Raw genomic sequence first — 16,673 nt, forward strand, 5'->3', positions numbered from 1 at the left:
CTGTCCCTGGGCTCTAACACCGCCAGTTGGTGCCTGGAAGTGCTGGCTGCACAGTTAACACTTGCTGCCGTGTTATTGGGGTTCAGTAACATCAGCTGCACCCTTGCTGTGTATCCGGCAATGTGTCATGCGACCGCCATGCTGGCACACTAACAGACATTTACATGCCTCCAGTGCAGGCTTCGGCCTACACTCTGCTCCTCCTGCTGTCCCTGAGCTCCAACACTGCTGGTTGCTGCCCGGAAGTGCTGTTTGCACAGAGCCAAACACCTCGCCAATGTGTTAGTGGGGTTCAGTAACGTATCATATCTCCCCTGATGAAGACGCTTACATAGCGTCGATACGCGTGGGGTTTTCACGCCCCCCCAGCACGAGCACCTTTACTAGTATCTTTACTGCTGCATCTCTACCTGGCGCCTATCTTTGTGAGTTTTACTGTTAGGATCCTGGACCTCAATACTTGTTTTGCTCCCAGGTTTGGGGGTTACGCCTATTAATTACTTCATGGCACATGCCTTGGTGGGGCATGACTTTGGTAACTATGTCTAGGATATGAAATTTGTGTCCGGTTCCTTACACTATTGTGTGTTCCATTTGCAAGATATAGGTATGGTATAGCCGATAGCAGATGGGTGGTTTTTGATTGGACATGTATACATAAATGCCATTTGTTTGATATATTGTAATTTATTGGGTGCTGGTGGCATTTGGGTTCCACCTGCTGGGGGTTTTACACATAGTGTATTGACCATGTGTTTGTTTTTTGGATTTTAAATGTTTTTAAGTGTATGTTCTACCTTGCTTTGTGTTTTTTGCATTAATAAAATTATTTTCTGGTTGATCCCAGTAGTATGCATATCCTTTTTCTTGTTTAGTGTTTTTTGGGGTTCAGTAACGCCTGCTGCTCCCATGCTGTGTATCCGGCAATGTGTCATGCGCCCACCACTCTGGCACAACTAAAATTTAAGGGAACCTGCCCCCCCAGGCGTTTGTTACTGAAAGAGCCACATTGTGCAGCAGTAATGCTACACAAGGAAAAGGTGCCTATTTTTGTTGAGCTCCTTGCACACGCTGAACCTAACACTTATGAAATGTGTCTCCTCACACCGTTAAATCGTCCCGGAGGTGGGACTTTCCTTTGTAATGGGACTCAGCACAGCCGTCATTCCTACCCCCTTGGCGCTGTGCCCCTCCTCCTCAGCGTTGTTTGATTCTGTCACGGAGCCTGCCCTGTTATGTTATCCCTTGGCCAGGCACACTTAGCGCTGCCCGTCTTCTGACATCATTTGGTGTCAGGCTGGTTGCGCCTGTGCGGCCGCGCTGGCAGCGATCCCGCCTCGCAGTGTCTTCTGATTTAATCACACTGCGGGCCTGGGATCCATGGGCATGCGCAGTGCATATCTTCACCACAGGCTCTCACTCATCTCCCTCCGCCTTCTTCAGACTGTGCGCCGTCAGCTGATCCCTAATAGCATGCCACGGCCGGGACGCCGCACAGTCTGAAGAAGCCGGAGGGAGGGGAGTGAGAGGCGAGGATATGCACTGCGCATGCCCATGGATCCCAGGCCCGCAGTGGGATTACATTAGATGACACTGCGAGGCGGGATCTCGGCCAGCGCGGCCGCACAGGCGCAGCCAGCCTGACACCAAATGATGTCAGAAGACGGGTAGCACTAAGTGTGCATGGCCAAGGGATAACACAACAGCGCAGGCTCCGTGACAGAATCAAACAACGCTGAGGAGGCGGCACACGGCACCAAGGGGGTAGGAATGACGGCTGTGCTGCGTCCCATTACGAAGGAAAGACCCACCTCCGGGACAGTTTTACGGTGTGAGGGGACACATTTCATAAGTGTCTAGTTCAGCATTTACAAGGAGCATAATTAAAAGGCCACCTTTTCCTTTTGCAGCATTAGTGCTGTACAAGATGGCTCTTTCAGCAACAAACGCCTGAGGGGGAGTTAAAGGTTCTCTTTCAACTTGCTCCAGTGCAGGCTTCGGCCTACACTCTGCTCCTCCTGCTGTCCCTGGGCTCTAACACCACCAGTTGGTGCCCGGAAGTGCTGGCTGCACAGAGAAAACATTCGCCACTGTGTCAGAGGGGTTCAGCAACGCCAGCTGTTCCCCTGCTGTGTAGCCGGCATCGTGTCCTGCAAACGCCATGCAGACACAACAGACCTAAAACTGCCTCCAGTGCAGGCTTCGGCCTACACTCTGCTCCCTCTCCTCCTGCTGTCCCTGGGGCTCTAACACCGCCTGTTGGTGCACGGAACTGCTGGCTGCACAGAGAAAAACACCAGCCAATGCGTCAGTGGGGTTCAGTAACGCCAGCTGTTCCCTTCCTGTGTAGCCGGCATCGTGTCCTGCAAACGCCACGCAGACACAACAACTGAAATTGAAGGGAAACTGCCCCCCCAGGCGTTTGTATGTATAACAGCCACCTTGTACAGCAGTAATGCTGCATTTGTACAAGGTGGCTCATTCAGTTATTCTCCTTGCACATGTCGAACTCAACACTGTTATGATTTTCCCAATGGCAGGGAAATCAAAAATAACAAACGGACTAGCTCTCGGGTGATGGAAACTAAAGTGACCGTGACCTGAACCTGACACAACACTGGAAGTAGCCGGGGAGTGTTTCCTACGATGCCCTAGACACCACGCGCCAGCCGGAGATCTAACTACCCCTATCAGAGGAATATACAGGCCTGCCTTACCTCCAGAGATGAACCCCAAAAGGAGATAGCAGGCCCCCACAAATATTGACGGTGAGTCAAGAGGAAAAGACATACGTAGGATGAACAGCAGATTTAGCACAGTGAGGTCCGCTTACTAGATAGCAGAAGTACAGGAAAGAGTTACTTCACGGTCAACTTCAAAACACTACTCAAAAACACCATCCTGAAATTACTTTAAAACTCCAGTGACAACTCATGCCACTGGAGTGGCAATTTCAGTCCACGAGAGCTTCCAGCTGCAGAGAGTCACATTGCAGATAGCTGGACAAAAAATAACATTAACTAGGAACAAAATTCAACTTAGCTGAACTGGAACTTGAGGCAGGAGAATGCAACAGAATGCTACTGATACATTGTTGGCCGGCATCGGACCAGCAGCCAAGCAGCCTTAAATAGGAAACTCCCCTAATGGGTGTCAACAGGTGATCATGATCAAGGATAGAAGAAGGCAAATAAGTGGCAATACCATAAAACACCACCGGGGGAGCCCACAAACAGAATTCACAGCAGTACCCCCCCCTTAAGGAGGGGGCACCGAACCCTCACCAGAACCACCAGGGCGATCTGGACGAGCACTATGGAATGCACGAACCAAATCAGGAGCATGAACATCAGATGCTGTCACCCAAGAATTATCCTCCTGACCATAGCCCTTCCACTTAACCAGATACTGAAGTTTCCGTCTGGAAACACGGGAGTCCAAGATCTTTTCTACCACATACTCCAACTCACCCTCAACCAGCACAGGAGCAGGAGGATCAGCAGACGGAACAACCGGCACCTCATACCTCCGCAATAATGACCGATGAAAAACATTATGAATAGTAAAAGATGCTGGGAGGTCCAAACGAAAGGACACAGGATTGAGAACCTCCAGAATCCTATAAGGGCCGATAAACCGAGGCTTAAACTTAGGAGACGAGACCTTCATAGGAACAAATCGAGAAGACAACCAAACCAGGTCCCCAACACAAAGACGAGGACCGACACGCCGATGACGATTAGTGAACTGTTGAGTCTTCTCCTGGGACAACTTCAGATTGTCCACAACCTGTCCCCAAATCTGATGCATTCTATCAACCACAGCATCTACTCCAGGACAATCCGAAGATTCCAATTGACCGGACGAAAAGCGAGGGTGAAACCCTGAATTACAAAAAAATGGAGAAACCAAAGTGGCAGAACTGGCCCGATTGTTAAGGGCAAACTCTGCCAATGGCAAAAAATCAAGCCAATCGTCCTGATCAGCGGACACAAAACACCTCAAGTAAGTCTCCAAGGTCTGATTAGTACGCTCAGTCTGGCCATTAGTCTGAGGATGGAATGCAGACGAAAACGACAAGTCGATGCCCATCCTGGCACAGAACGCCCGCCAAAATCTAGACACAAACTGAGTACCCCTGTCAGAAACTATATTCTCAGGAATACCATGCAAACGCACAACATTCTGAAAAAATAGAGGGACCAGCTCAGAGGAGGAGGGCAATTTGGGCAAGGGTACCAAGTGAACCATCTTGGAAAAACGGTCACACACCACCCAGATGACGGACATCCTACGAGAAACAGGAAGGTCAGAAATAAAGTCCATAGAGATGTGCGTCCAAGGCCTCTTAGGAATAGGCAAGGGCAACAACAACCCGCTGGCCCGGGAACAGCAGGGCTTAGCCCGAGCACAAACATCACAAGACTGCACAAAAATACGTACATCTCGAGACAAGGAAGGCCACCAGAAGGACCTAGACACCAGATCCCTGGTGCCAAAAATTCCAGGATGACCTGCCAACGCGGAAGAGTGAACCTCCGAAATAACTCTACTGGTCCAGTCATCAGGGACAAACAGTCTACCAGGCGGACAGCGATCAGGCCTATCCACCTGAAACTCCTGCAAAGAGCGCCGCAGGTCTGGGGAGACAGCTGACAATATCACCCCATCCTTCAGGATGCCAGTAGGTTCGGAATCACCAGGCGAGTCAGGCTCAAAACTCCTAGAGAGGGCATCCGCCCTCACATTCTTAGACCCAGGCAGATATGAGACCACAAAGTTAAATCGAGAGAAAAACAACGACCAGCGCGCCTGTCTAGGATTCAGACGCCTGGCTGACTCAAGATAAATTAGATTTTTGTGGTCAGTCAAGACCACCACCTGGTGTCTAGCACCCTCAAGCCAATGACGCCACTCCTCAAATGCCCACTTCATGGCCAAGAGCTCCCGATTTCCAACATCATAATTTCGCTCAGCGGGCGAAAACTTTCGAGAGAAAAACGCACATGGTCTCATCACTGAGCAGTCAGGACCTTTCTGCGACAAAACTGCACCTGCTCCGATCTCGGAAGCATCTACTTCAACCTGGAACGGGAGCGAAACATCAGGCTGGCGCAACACAGGAGCAGAAGAAAAGCGGCGCTTAAGCTCCCGAAAGGCCTCCACAGCCGCAGAGGACCAATTAGCAACATCAGCACCCTTCTTGGTCAAATCAGTCAAAGGTTTAGCAATGGCAGAAAAACCCGCTATGAATCGGCGATAGAAATTAGCAAATCCCAAGAATTTCTGAAGACTCTTTAGAGAAGTAGGTTGTATCCAATCACAAATAGCCTGAACCTTAACAGGGTCCATCTCCACAGATGAAGGGGAAAAAATATATCCCAGAAAGGAAATTCTCTGAACCCCAAAAATACACTTTGAGCCCTTCACAAATAGAGAATTAGCTCGTAAAACCTGAAAAACTCTCCTGACCTGTTGAACATGAGATTCCCAGTCCTCCGAAAAAATCAAAATATCATCCAAATACACAATCATAAATTTATCCAGATATTCACGGAAAATATCGTGCATAAAGGACTGAAAAACGGAAGGGGCATTCGCGAGACCGAAAGGCATTACCAAATACTCAAAATGGCCTTCAGGCGTATTAAATGCGGTCTTCCACTCATCCCCCTGCTTAATCCGCACCAAATTATACGCACCACGTAGATCGATCTTAGTGAACCACTTCGCCCCCTTTATGCGAGCAAAAAGATCAGTCAGTAAAGGTAACGGGTACTGGTATTTAACAGTAATCTTATTCAGAAGTCGATAGTCGATACAAGGTCTCAATGAACCATCCTTTTTACCCACAAAGAAAAACCCTGCCCCCAATGGAGACAAAGAGGGGCGAATATGACCCTTTTCTAAAGATTCTCTGATATACTCCCGCATAGCAGTATGTTCAGGTACAGACAAATTAAACAAGCGACCCTTAGGAAATTTACTACCGGGAATCAACTCAATAGCGCAGTCACACTCTCTGTGAGGGGGGAGAGAATCAGTTTTAGGCTCCTGAAAGACATCATAAAAATCTGACAGAAATGCTGGGATCTCAGAGGGAGTAGATGAAGAAATGGGAACCAAAGGTGCATCCCCATGAATCCCCCGACATCCCCAACTCAGCACAGACATTGATCTCCAGTCCAAGACTGGATTATGAATTTGTAACCATGGTAATCCAAGTACTAATACGTCATGTAGATTATATAACACAAGGAAACGAATAATCTCCTGATGGTCTGGGGAAAGATGCATAGTCACTTGTGTCCAATATTGTGGTTTATTGCTAGCCAAAGGTGTAGAATCAATACCCTTTAAGGGAATAGAAACCTCCAGAGGCTCTAAATCAAACCCACAATGCTTGGCAAAGGACCAATCCATGAGACTCAGAGCGGCGCCAGAATCCACATAAGCATCCACAGTAACAGATGATAAAGTACAAATCAATGTCACGGACAAAAGAAATTTAGACTGCAAGGTACCCATAGAAAAAGATTTATCAACCTTTTTATCAACCTTCTTTATGCGTTTAGAGCATGCTGATATAACATGAGCTGGATCTCCACAATAGAAGCACAACCCATTTTTGCGCCTGTAATTCTGTCGTTCGCCTCTAGACAATACACTATCGCATTGCATATGCTCTGGTGCCTTTTCAGAGGTCACCGCCAAATGATGCACAGGTTTTTGCTCAGAAGATACCGCCATATGGTGCACAGGTTTTTGCTCAGAAGATACCGCCATATGGTGCACAGGTTTTTGCTCAAAAGATACCGCCATATGGTGCACAGATTTTTGCTCAGAAGATACCGCCATATGGTGCACAGATTTGCGCTCCCGTAAACGCCGATCAATCTGGATAGCCAATTTCATGGCATCATTCAGACCTGTAGGCACAGGGAACCCCACCATGACATCCTTCACGGCATCAGAGAGACCTTCTCTGAAATTAGCTGCTAGAGCGCACTCATTCCATTTAGTAAGTACCGACCATTTACGAAATTTCTGGCAGTATATCTCAGCTTCATCTTGCCCTTGGGAAAGAGCTATCAAGGCTTTCTCAGCCAAAATCTCTAAATTAGGTTCTTCATAAAGCAACCCCAAAGCCAGAAAAAACGCATCTACATTTAATAACGCAGGATCCCCTGGCGACAATGCAAATGCCCAACTTTGTGGGTCACCCCGCAATAGAGAAATAACAATTTTAACCTGTTGCGCAGGATCACCAGCAGAGTGAGATTTCAGAGACAAAAACAATTTACAATTCTCTCTGAAATTCAAAAAACGGGATCTGTCTCCGGTAAAAAATTCAGGCATAGGGATCTTAGGTTCAGACATTGGAGCACGTATAACAAAATCTTGTAAGTTCTGGACCTTTGAAGCCAGGTCATTCAGACCTGCAACCAAACTCTGTGGATCCATGATTCAAACAGGTGTAACCAAAGCCATTCAAAGATTAAGAGGAGAGGAAAAAAAAAAAAAAAAGGCTGAAGACTGCAGTTTAAGCAAGGAGTACAAATAAGCACTAAGGTGCACTTTCCAAACACAGAAGGAAAAAAAAAACCTTTTCATATCCTTTCCTGCTTTAGTGCATAGTTTTAACACATGTGGCCGGCCAAACTGTTATGATTTTCCCAATGGCAGGGAAATCAAAAATAACAAACGGACTAGCTCTCGGGTGATGGAAACTAAAGTGACCGTGACCTGAACCTGACACAACACTGGAAGTAGCCAGGGAGTGTTCCTACGATGCCCTAGACACCACGCGCCAGCCGGAGATCTAACTACCCCTATCAGAGGAATATACAGGCCTGCCTTACCTCCAGAGATGAACCCCAAAAGGAGATAGCAGGCCCCCACAAATATTGACGGTGAGTCAAGAGGAAAAGACATACGTAGGATGAACAGCAGATTTAGCACAGTGAGGTCCGCTTACTAGATAGCAGAAGTACAGGAAAGAGTTACTTCACGGTCAACTTCAAAACACTACTCAAAAACACCATCCTGAAATTACTTTAAAACTCCAGTGACAACTCATGCCACTGGAGTGGCAATTTCAGTCCACGAGAGCTTCCAGCTGCAGAGAGTCACATTGCAGATAGCTGGACAAAAAATAACATTAACTAGGAACAAAATTCAACTTAGCTGAACTGGAACTTGAGGCAGGAGAATGCAACAGAATGCTACTGATACATTGTTGGCCGGCATCGGACCAGCAGCCAAGCAGCCTTAAATAGGAAACTCCCCTAATGGGTGTCAACAGGTGATCAAGGATAGAAGAAGGCAAATAAGTGGCAATACCATAAAACACCACCGGGGGAGCCCACAAACAGAATTCACAACACAACACGTATAAAATGTGTCCCCTGAGACCATTAAACCGTCCCTGAGGTGTAACTTTCCTTTGTAATGACACGCAGCAACCCCCTTGGTAGTGCTGCCCGTCTTCTGACATCATTGGTTGGCTGGCTGCGCCTGTGCGGCCGCCTTGCCCGACACAACACCCCTCGGTGTCTTATTTCTTTTGACTGCGAGGGTGTGATTGATGGGCATGAGCAGTGCATATGTTCGCCTGTCACTCATCTCCTTCTGCCTTCTTCAGACTGTGCGGCTTCATGGCCGTGGCATGCGATAAGGGATCAGCTGACGCCGCACAGTCTGAAGCAGGTGTAAGGACACGAGTGAGAGGCGAACATATTTACTGCGCAAGGCCATGAATCCCAGCCCCGCAGTGTGAATTAATGAAAAGACACTGCGGGGCTGAGATTCATGGGCATCGCAAACCGCACCGGCTGACATGAAATGATGTCAGAAGACGGGCAGCGCTAACAGCGCAGGACCAAGGGATAACACAACAGCGCAGACTCCTGTGCAGCAAAAAGCGACGCTCAGGAGGCTGCGCCCAGCACCAAGGTGGTAGTTTTGACAGCTGTGCTGCGTCTCATTAAGAAGGAAAGTCATGCCTCCAAGACAGTTTGACTGTATAAGGGGCTAAATTTTAAACGTGTTTCATTCAGCGTGTGCAAGGAACAAAATTAAAAAAGCAACCTTTGACTTGTGCAGCATTACTGCTGCACAAGGTGGCTCTTCTAGTTTGTAACACCTGAGGGGGGGTTAAAGGTTACCTTTAAAATTGGTTCAATTAGGCTTCGGCCTACACTCTGCTCCTCCTGCAGACCCTGGGCTCTAACACCGCCAGTTGGTGCCCGGAAGTGCTGGCTGCACAGAGAAAAACACCCACCAATGTGTCAGTGGGGATCAGCAACGCCAGCTGTTCCCCTGCTGTGTAGCCGGCAACGTGTCCTGCAAACGCCACGCAGACACAAAGCTGCTGCCAGTGCAGGCTTCGGCCTACACTCTGCTCCTCCTGCTGACCCTGGGCTCTAACACCGCCAGTTTGTGCCCGGAAGTGCTAGCTACACAGAGAAAAACACCCGCCAAGGTGTCAGAGGGGTTCAGCAATGCCAGCTGTTCCCCTGCTGTGTAGCCGGCATCGTGTCCTGCAAACGCCACGCAGACACAACAGACCTAAAACTGCCTCCAGTGCAGGCATCGGCCTACACTCTGCTCCTTCTGCTGACCCTGGGCTCTAACACTGCCAGTTGGTGCCCGGAAGTGCTAGCTGCTCAGAGAAAAACACCCACCAAAGTGTCAGAGGGGTTCAGCAACGCCAGCTGTTCGCCTGCTGTGTAGCCGGTATCGTGTCCTGCAAACGCCACGAGAACACAACAGACCTAAAATTGCCTCCAGTGCAGGCTTCGGCTGTTGTGAATTCTGTTGTGGGTTCTGCTCTTGGGCTCCCTGCGGTGGTTATATGTGGTAGTGCTGCTGTCTGTCCTTCACAGCAGTCATCAGGTGCTTCCACTTTGGATGGGGCTATTTAGTCTGGCTTCACCCTTTAGTGAGTGCCAGTTGTCCATTGTTTTCTGGAGGATTCACTTCTCTGCTTGGTTTCTCCTGCTGGATTGTCCAAAGATAAGTCCTGGCTTTGTTTTTGCAGTCCACATGCGGTGGACTTTATAGTTCAGTGAATTGCTATGTTTTTTCTTGTCCAGCTTTGTCTGTGTAAGGATTTATTCAGCCAAGCTGGAAGCTCTGGAGTTGCAGAGTTACCCTCCATGCCTTTAGTTAGGTGTAGAGATTTTTGTATTCTCTGTGGTGGATTTTTGTATTATTTTAATACTGACCGCACAGTACTCTGTCCTGTCTTTTCTTTCTAGGTAGCGTGGCCTCCTTTGCTAAATTCTGTTTTCAGTCTGCGTTTGTAATTTCCCTCTCCTCTCACAGTCAATATTTGTGGGGGGCTGTCTTTCCTTTGGGGATTTTCTCTGAGGCAAGATAGTTTTCCTGTTTCTTTCTTTAGGGGTAATTAGTCCTCCGGCTGTGACAATGTGTCTAGGGAGTGACAGGAACATTCCACGGCTACTTCTAGTTGCGGTGTTAAGTTCAGGGTCTGCGGTCAGTATAGAGGCCACCTACTCCAGAGCTCGTCCATGCTGCTCCTAGGCCACCAGATCATAACAGTACAACTGGCCAAAAATGAGTTAACCGCATCTCAAAAGAAGGGAAAGAAAGTGCTGAGCCATTTTTTTTTCTGTACTCTGTTGTGTTTTTTTTTCCCTCTTCACCTCTGGGTGGCTCAGGAGTTAGGCGCTGACATGGATGTTCAGGGACTTGCTTCTCGGGTGGATCAACTTGCTGCTAGAGTACAGGGTATTTCTGATTATATCGTGCAGACTCCTGTTTTAGAGCCTAGAATTCCTATCCCCGATCTGTTTTTTGGGGACAGGTCCAAATTTTTGAGCTTTAAAAATAACTGTAAACTGTTTTTTGCTCTGAAGCCCCGTTCCTCTGGTGATCCCATCCAGCAGGTAAAAATTGTCATTTCTCTGTTGCGTGGCGACCCGCAGGATTGGGCATTTTCCCTGGAATCTGGGAATCTGGCCTTGCTTAATGTAGACACCTTTTTTCAGGCGCTTGGGTTATTGTATGATGAACCTAATTCTGTGGATCATGCTGAGAAAACCTTGTTGGCCCTGTGTCAGGGTCAAGAAGCGGCAGAATCATATTGCCAGAAATTTAGAAAATGGTCTGTGCTTACTAAGTGGAATGAGCATGCTTTGGCGGCAATTTTCAGAAAGGGTCTTTCTGAATCTGTTAAAGATGTTATGGTGGGGTTCCCCACGCCTGCAGGTCTGAGTGATTCTATGTCTCTGGCCATTCAAATTGATCGGCGCTTGCGTGAGCGCAGAGTTGTGCACACTATGGCGTTGTCTTCCGAGCGGAGTCCTGAGCCTATGCAGTGTGATAGGATTGTGTCTAGAGCTGAACACCAAGGATTCAGACATCAGAATAGGTTGTGCTTTTACTGCGGCGATTCTGCTCATGTTATTTCTGATTTCCCTAAGTGTGCCAAGAGAATCGCTAATTCCGTTACAATCAGTACTGTACAACCTAAATTTATGTTATCTGTGACCCTGATCTGCTCATTATCATCATTCTCTGTCATGGCATTTGTGGATTCAGGCGCCGCTTTAAATTTGATGGACTTAGAATTTGCCAGACATTGTGGTTTTCCCTTACAGCCTTTGCGGAGTCCTATACCTTTGAGGGGTATTGATTCTACACCATTGGCTAAAAATAAACCCCAGTTTTGGACACAGTTAACCATGTGCATGGCGCCAGCCCATCAGGAAGATTGTCGTTTCCTGGTGTTGCATAATTTGCATGATGCTATTGTGCTGGGGTTTCCATGGTTACAGGTACATAATCCGGGGTTGGATTGGAAATCTATGTCTGTGACTAGTTGGGGTTGTCAGGGGGTTCATGGTGATGTTCCTTTGATGTCAATTTCCTCCCCCCCCTCTTCTGAAATTCCTGAGTTTCTGTCAGATTTCCAGGATGTTTTCGATGAGCCCAAGTCCAGTTCCCTTCCACCGCATAGGGACTGTGATTGTGCTATTGACTTGATTCCAGGCTGTAAGTTTCCTAAGGGCCGACTTTTCAACCTGTCTGTGCCAGAACATACCGCCATGTGGAGTTATGTAAAGGAGTCCTTGGAGAAGGGGCATATTCGGCCATCTTCTTCTCCATTGGGAGCAGGGTTTTTTTTTGTTGCCAAGAAGGATGGCTCCTTGAGACCCTGTATTGATTATCGCCTCTTGAATAAGATCACGGTCAAATTCCAATACCTTTTGCCTTTGCTTTCTGATTTGTTTGCCAGGATTAAGGGGGCTAGTTGGTTTACTAAGATTGACCTTCGAGGGGCATATAATCTTGTTCGTATTAAGCAGGGTGACGAATGGAAAACTGCGTTTAATACGCCCAAGGGCCATTTTGAATATCTTGTGATGCCATTCGGACTCTCTAATGCCCCATCTGTGTTTCAGTCCTTCATGCATGATATTTTTCGGAATTATCTTGATAAATTCATTATTGTATATTTGGATGATATTTTGATTTTTTCAGATGATTGGGAGTCTCATGTGAAACAAGTCAGGATGGTATTTCAGGTCCTTCATGATAATGCCTTGTTTGTGAAGGGGTCTAAGTGCCTCTTTGGAGTACAGAAGGTTTCTTTTTTGGGCTTCATTTTTTCTCCATCATCTATAGAAATGGATCCGGTTAAGGTTCAGGCCATTCATGATTGGATCCAGCCTACATCCATAAAGAGCCTTCAGAAATTTTTGGGCTTTGCTAATTTTTATCGCCGTTTCATTGCCAACTTCTCCATTGTGGTTAAACCCCTGACCGATTTGACGAGGAAGGGCGCTGATGTAGCGAATTGGTCCTCTGAGGCTGTTTCTGCCTTTCAGGAGCTTAAGCGCCGATTTACTTCTGCCCCTGTGTTGCGTCAGCCGGATGTTTCTCTTCCTTTTCAGGTTGAGGTTGACGCTTCTGAGATTGGGGCAGGGTCCGTTTTGTCTCAGAGGAATTCTGATGGTTCCTTGATGAAACCGTGTGCCTTCTTTTCTCGAAAGTTTTCGCCTGCGGAACGCAATTATGATGTCAGCAATCGTGAGTTGTTGGCTATGAAGTGGGCATTTGAGGAGTGGCGACATTGGCTTGAGGGGGCCAAGCACCGTAATGTGGTCTTGACCGATCATAAGAATCTGATTTACCTCGAGTCTGCCAAACGGCTGAATCCTAGACAGGCCTGATGGTCCCTGTTTTTCTCCCGTTTTGATTTTGTTGTCTCGTATCTTCCGGGTTCTAAGAATGTTAAGGCTGATGCCCTCTCTAGGAGTTTTTTGCCTGATTCCCCTGGGATTCTTGAGCCGGTTGGTATTCTGAAGGAGGGGGTGATTCTTTCTGCCATCTCCCCTGATTTGCGACGGGTCCTTCAGGAGTTTCAGGCTGATAAACCTGATCGCTGTCCAGCGGGGAAACTGTTTGTTCCTGACAGATGGACTAGTAAAGTGATTTCTGAGGTTCACTGTTCTGTGTTGGCTGGCCATCCTCGGATTTTTGGTACCAGAGATTTGGTTAGTAGGTCCTTTTGGTGGCCTTCTTTGTCACGGGATGTGCATTCTTTTGTGCAGTCCTGTGGGACTTGTGCGCGGGCCAACCATTGCTGCTCCCGCGCCAGTGGGTTGCTTTTGCCTTTGCCGGTCCCTGAGAGGCCTTGGACGCATATTTCTATGGATTTTATTTCGGATCTTTCTGTTTCCCAGAGGATGTCTGTTATCTGGGTGGTCTGTGACCGGTTTTCTAAGATGGTTCATTTGGTACCTTTGCCTAAATTGCCTTCCTCTTCTGAGTTGGTTCCGTTGTTTTTTCAGCATGTGGTTCGTTTGCATGGCATTCCGGAGAATATTGTGTCCGATAGATGTTCCCAGTTTGTTTCTAGGTTTTGTCGGTCCTTTTGTGCTAAGCTGGGCATTGATTTGTCTTTTTCTTCCGCATTTCATCCTCAGACAAACGGCCAAACCGAGCGAACTAACCAGACTTTGGAAACTTATTTGAGATGCTTTGTGTCTGCCGATCAGGATGATTGGGTGGCTTTCTTGCCATTGGCCGAGTTTGCCCTTAATAATCGGGCTAGTTCTGCTACCTTGGTTTCACCATTCTTTTGTAATTCTGGGTTTCATCCTCGTTTTTCTTCAGGGCAGGTTGAGTCTTCTGATTGTCCTGGGGTGGACTCTGTGGTTGACAGGTTGCAGCAGATTTGGGCTCATGTTGTGGACAATTTGGTGTTGTCTCAGGAGGAGGCTCAGCGTTTTGCCAACCGTCGTCGGCGTGTGGGTTCCCGGCTTCAGGTTGGGGATTTGGTCTGGTTGTCTTCTCGTCATGTTCCTATGAAGGTTTATTCCCCGAAGTTCAAGCCTCGGTTTATTGGTCCTTATAGGATTTCTGAGATTATCAATCCAGTGTCTTTTCGCCCTTACAGCCTCTTTTTCCATCCATAGTGTTTTTCATAGATCTTTGTTGCGGAAATATGTGGTGCCCGTGGTTCCCTCTGTTGATCCTCCTGCCCCGGTGTTGATTGATGGGGAGTTGGAGTATGTTGTGGAGAAGATCTTGGATTCTCATTTTTCAAGACGGAGGCTTCAGTATCTTGTCAAGTGGAAGGGTTATGGCCAGGAGGAGAATTCTTGGGTTGTTGCCTCCGATTTTCATGCTGACAATTTGGTTCGTGCCTTCCATTTGGCTCGTCCGGATCGGCCTGGGGGCTCTGGGGAGGGCTCGGTGACCCCTCCTCAAGGGGGGGGTACTGTTGTGAATTCTGTTGTGGGTTCTGCTCTTGGGCTCCCTCCGGTGGTTATAAGTGGTAGTGCTGCTGTTTGTCCTTCACAGCAGTCATCAGGTGCTTCCACTTTGGACGGGGCTATTTAGTCTGGCTTCACCCTTTAGTGAGTGCCAGTTGTCCATTGTTTTCTGGAGGATTCACTTCTCTGCTTGGTTTCTCCTGCTGGATTGTCCAAATCATCAAAGATAAGTCCTGGCTTTGTTTTTGCAGTCCACATGCGGTGGACTTTATAGTTCAGTGAATTGCTATGTTTTTTCTTGTCCAGCGTTGTCTGTGTAAGGATTTATTTAGCCAAGCTGGAAGCTCTGGAGTTGCAGAGTTACCCTCCATGCCTTTAGTTAGGTGTGGAGATTTTTGTATTCTCTGTGGTGGATTTTTGTAGTATTTTAATACTGACCGCACAGTACTCTGTCCTGTCTTTTCTTTCTAGGTAGCGTGGCCTCCTTTGCTAAATTCTGTTTTCAGTCTGCGTTTGTAATTTCCCTCTCCTCTCACAGTCAATATTTGTGGGGGGCTGTCTTTCTTTTGGGGATTTTCTCTGAGGCAAGATAGTTTTCCTGTTTCTTTCTTTAAGGGTAATTAGTCCTCCGGCTGTGACGAGGTGTCTAGGGAGTGACAGGAACATTCCACGGCTACTTCTAGTTGCGGTGTTAAGTTCAGGGTCTGCGGTCAGTATAGAGGCCACCTACTCCAGAGCTCGTCCATGCTACTCCTAGGCCACCAGATCATAACATTCGGCCTACACTCTGCTCCCTCTCCTCCTGCTGTCCCTGGGCTCTAACACCGCCAGTTGGTGCCCGGAACTGCTGGCTGCACAGAGAAAAACACGAGCCAATGTGTCAGTGGGGTTCAGTAACGCCAGCTGTTCCCCTGCTGTGTAGCCGGCATCGTGTCCTGCAAACGCCACGCAGACACAACAACTGAAATTGAAGGGAACCTGTCCCCCCCACGTGTTTGTATGTATAACAGCCACCTTGTGCAGCAGTAATGCTGCATTTGTACGAGGTGGCTCATTCAGTTATTCTCCTTGCACACTTCGAACTCAACACATATAAAATGTGTCCCCTGAGACCATTAAACCGTCCTTGAGGTGTGACTTGCCTTTGTAATGACACGCAGCAACACCCTTGGTAGCGCTGCCCATCTTCTGACATCATTTGTTGGCTGGCTGCGCCTGTGCGGCCGCCCTGCCCGACACAACGCCCCTCGGTGTCTTATTTCTTTTGATTCTGAGGGTGTGATTGATGGGCATGAGCAGTGCATATTTTCGCCTGTCACTCATCTCCTTCCGCCTTCTTCAGACTGTGCGGCTTTATGGCCGTGGCATGCGATAAGGGATCAGTTGACACTGCACAGTCTGAAGCAGATGTAAGGACACGAGTGAGAGGTGAACATATTTACTGCGCAAGGCCATGAATCCCAGCCCCGCAGTGTGAATTAATGAAAAGACACTGCAGGGCTGGGATTCATGGGCATCGCGAACCGCACCGGCCGACATGAAATGTGTTGTGAATTCTGCTTTTGGGCTCCCTCCGGTGGTTGTTGGTGGTAGTGCAGTTGTCTTGGGGTTGTAATCCAGGGCAGGTGTTTCTGCTGATTGCAGCTTTACTAGGTATTTAGGTTTGCAGGATCCATGAGTCCTTGCCAGTTGTCCATTGTACTTGGAGGGATTGCATCTCTCTCTGGTTCCTCATGCCCTGCTGCCAATTCAGCTAAAGATAAGTGTCTGGTTTTTGTCTCTGTGCACACTTGCAGTGTGCTTTGCAATTCAGTGCAATTCATTGTGTTTTTGTCCAGCTTAGACTTTGTTTGTATTTTTCAGTCATGCTGGATTCTCAGGAGATGCAGATACACTTTCTATGTCTTTAGTTAGATGTAGAAT

General features: G+C 47.8%; 1 protein-coding gene across 1 annotated transcript in view; it reads right to left on the minus strand.

Annotated features, from left to right (window-relative positions):
• LOC143805897 (cytochrome P450 2G1-like) overlaps positions 1-16,673 on the minus strand; it is a 93,147-nt gene that overhangs the window by 25,618 nt on the left and 50,856 nt on the right. The gene's annotated exons all lie outside the window — the stretch shown is intronic.

This window comes from Ranitomeya variabilis, chromosome 2 (genome assembly GCF_051348905.1).
Source record: "Ranitomeya variabilis isolate aRanVar5 chromosome 2, aRanVar5.hap1, whole genome shotgun sequence".
Classification (NCBI taxonomy): Eukaryota; Metazoa; Chordata; class Amphibia; order Anura; family Dendrobatidae; genus Ranitomeya; species Ranitomeya variabilis.